Here is a 3,680-nt window from a genome sequence, read left to right as displayed (position 1 = left end):
TATGAGAAATCCCTAAGTCATTACAGAATTTTTCAAAGTCTTGATTTTCAAATTCTCTTCCGTGATCACTTCTCAAATGGGCAATTTTCAAATCCTTTTCATTTTGAATTTTCTTGCAAAGGGTAGAGATGGCATAAAATGCATCATTCTTATGAGCAAGGAAAAGTACCCAACCAAATCTAGAGTAATCATCAACCACCACAAGGCCATAATGTTTACCTCCCAAACTTTGAGTTCTAGTAGGACCAAAAAGATCAATATGTAACATTTCCAATGGCCTTTTGGTTGAGATTCCATCTTTTAATTTAAAAGAGGATTTTACTTGTTTGCCCAATTGGCAAGCATCACAAGTAAGATCCTTATCAAACTTGATGTTTGGAATTCCTCTAACCAAGTTCTTTTGGACTAGCTTAGAAATTTGGTACATGCTAGCATGACCCAACTTTCTATGCCAAAGCCATTTTTCAATTCAAGAGAGGTAAAGCATGTTACATTTTGTTCCTTTAAATCCTCAAGAGTTAATCCATACACATTATTGCATCTTTTAGCTTCAAATAAAACATCCCCAGTTTTCTCACAAACAACTAAGCAAACAAGCTTCTTAAAAATAACTTCAAAACCCAAATCACACAATTGACTAACACTAAGTAAGTTATGTTTCAAGCCATGTACAAGAAGGACATCATTTATACAAGATGAGAGATTTTTACCCACTTTCCCAACAGCCACTATTTTTCCTTTTGCATCATCACCGAAAGTGACAAGTCCTCCATCAAATTCATCAAGCTTTATGAAGAAGGTTGGCTTTCCGGTCATATGCCTAGAGCATCCGCTATCCATGTACCACATATTTTCTTTCTTCTTGGATGCTAGGCATACCTACAAAATAAGCTCAAGTGACCTTAGGTATCCAAATTTTCTTGGATCCTTTCACGTTAAACCATCTCTTATGTCCCAAATCATTGTAATAAAAAACAACTTTACAAACTTTATCACCAATCATTCTTTCACCAAAGAAACATTGAATAGGAAAGTGTCCACTTCGATTGCATAGCCTACAAAATCTTGGAGTTGCCTTTTTGTTAAAGTAAGTTGGGTCTTGATACTTTGTATCATTTGAAGATGAAGCAATGTTTTCAAAATGTGATTTTTCAGATTTATAAAATCCCAACCCAGCTTTATCATAAAGAGGTTTTTGACTAGCCAAGATTTGATTCAAATTTTCAGAACTTTGGGTGAACTTGGCTAAGTCTTCCTTAAGTCTTTTAACCTCTTCGGGCAACTCTTCATTTTGCTTAAAACAATTCACATATGCAAGGACAGAATGGTCACTTTCACAGCTTCTAACTTGGGCTTTTAACTGCTTATTCTCTTCCACAAGATCACAAACAGTTTCGGCCTCTCTCAGTTTTTCTTTGAGAAAATCATTTTCAGCTTTAAGAATGAAATTTTGTTGTTCAAGATCTTGATTCTCAGTTAGAAAACATCTTATTTTTTCAGAGAGGTGATCTATCATAAGATGAAGGTCTTCAGTTTCAGGGTTTTGAAAGAATACCTGATCTACTTCATTTGCCATGAGACAAGGCTGTGACTTAGTCTCAGATTCTTCATCATCATCATCTGAGTCATTTTCCAAATCTTCCCATGAAGCCATCAGTCCCTTCTTCTTTCCTTTTTTCGGCTTTTCTTCCTTCTTTAACTTGGGACAATCAGATTTAAAATGCCCCATTTCCTTGCAATTGTAATAGATTACTTTGCTAAGATCTTTCTTCATCCTCCTTGAGCTGCTGCCTTTGTCTTTGAGTTTCATCATTTTCCTGAATTTTTTTGCAAACAACACAAACTCATTTTCAGAAGAGTTATCACTGGATTCATCATCCAGAGGGTTAGTCACAGAAGAAAAGGCAATTCCTTTTTTTTGAATCTTTTTTTAAATAGGAGTTTTCAAATGCAAGAAGATTTCCTCTCAAATCATCAAGTGTCATGGAATCTAAGCTACTACTCTCAGAAATAATTAAAGCTTTTGTTTCCCACTCTTTTGTAAGACATCTCAACACTCTTCTCACTAGCACAGATTCTGAATGTGAAATTTCCAGAACCTCTAAGCCAACAATGATAGTGTTGAACCTTTCGAACAGTTCATCAATGGACTCTCCTTCCTTCATTGTAAACATTTTATATTCTCTGTTCAACATGTCTGTCCGAGTCTTCTTTACAATGGTGGTTCCTTCATGAGTGATTTGTAGCATGTCCTAGATTTTCTTTGCCGTTGTGCATCGTGATACCCGTCGGTACTCCTCAAAGCTGACAGCACAGTTGAGCAGGTTTACTGCCTTGGAATTTAACTCTACCTTCTTCCTATCTTCCTCGGTCCATCTTGCTTCTGGTTTGAGGGTGACCACTCCTTCAGCATTTGTGGTAGTTGGAAATTGAGGTCCTTCCAGGATAATCTTCCAAAGTCTGTAATCTACTGCTTGTACAAATATCTTCATCCTCTTCTTCCAATAGGTATAATTTTTCCCATTGAAAAGAGGGTGTCTGTTGCTTGATTGTCCTTCGGTCAGATTATAGGACACCACATTTGCGCCACTGTTTTCCGCCATAAGGATCTTTGCTCCAAGCTGCAAAGCTTGATCTCTTTGAGACCAAGCTCTGATACCAATTGATGGTTTCAGTGGCTAAGAGAAAGGGGGGTTGAATCTTAGCCCCCTTTTTGTTTGCTAACTCTTGCTGGACTTAGAGGAAACTTTTCTATTTTTAGCTCGTCCCTAGCCACGAGACATTTTCATTTTGTCTCGTCACTTGACACGAGACATTTTTGATTTTTCATCTGAACAGTAAAAAACAGAATTGAAGTAGGAAGAGAGAGAAGATTACACCCAGATATATCCTGGTTCAGCTGCTAAGTGCAGTGCAGCCTACATCCAGTCTCCATCACAACAATGATGGAATTTCACTATAATCATCCAGATTACAAATTGTAAAGTGCTAACCCAACTTACAAGGGGATTCCCACAGAATCATGAAACACAACACAGATGTACAAAGGAACTCTAAGACATCTATGGCTTTTTCTTTTAATTTTGCACTCTCTGCCTTTTTCCGCTCTATGGCTTTTTCATACAAACCTCACTGTTTGCCTTTTTCCATGAGACTCAAGACATGACAAAATTAAACAGAAAAATACTAAACAGAAAACATTGAAGGAGAAGAAGAACTGCTAGCTTAGGTAGTTCTGAGACTTCTGTGCCTTGCACTCTCAAATCTTACTCCTTACTCCAAACAGTGGCTGTTCTCTCTTTTTAAAGAAGAGGGAAGCCTCCACACTTGAAGCCAACACCCAAACCAACTTCTTCCTCCTTCAAGAAACAGAACCGGTTCGGCCACATAGAGAGAGAAGAGATAACCATGCAAAACCCAACATGCAATTACCTCTGGTTCTTTCTTGATCATCACTCTTCATCAATCCGAGCTCTCCATCCTTGGCTTGCTCTCCAAGATGGATTTCTGGCCCTTGATGCTTCATGATGATGATGACTTCATCTGCTTCAATCTCTGCCTCAACCATCACTTCGCCACTCTAGCTACTTCCTGTGGTGGTTGAGCAAAATCAAAGACAAGCCATGCTTCAAGAATCTCCCTTGTTGGACGAATCTTCTTCCTTCTGTTTGAGTATGAAG

The sequence above is a fragment of the Arachis stenosperma genome, chromosome 1 (genome assembly GCF_014773155.1).
Source record: "Arachis stenosperma cultivar V10309 chromosome 1, arast.V10309.gnm1.PFL2, whole genome shotgun sequence".
Lineage (NCBI taxonomy): Eukaryota > Viridiplantae > Streptophyta > Magnoliopsida > Fabales > Fabaceae > Arachis > Arachis stenosperma.
The sequence above is the reverse complement of the archived record's forward strand: the minus strand, read 5'-3'. Positions refer to the sequence as shown.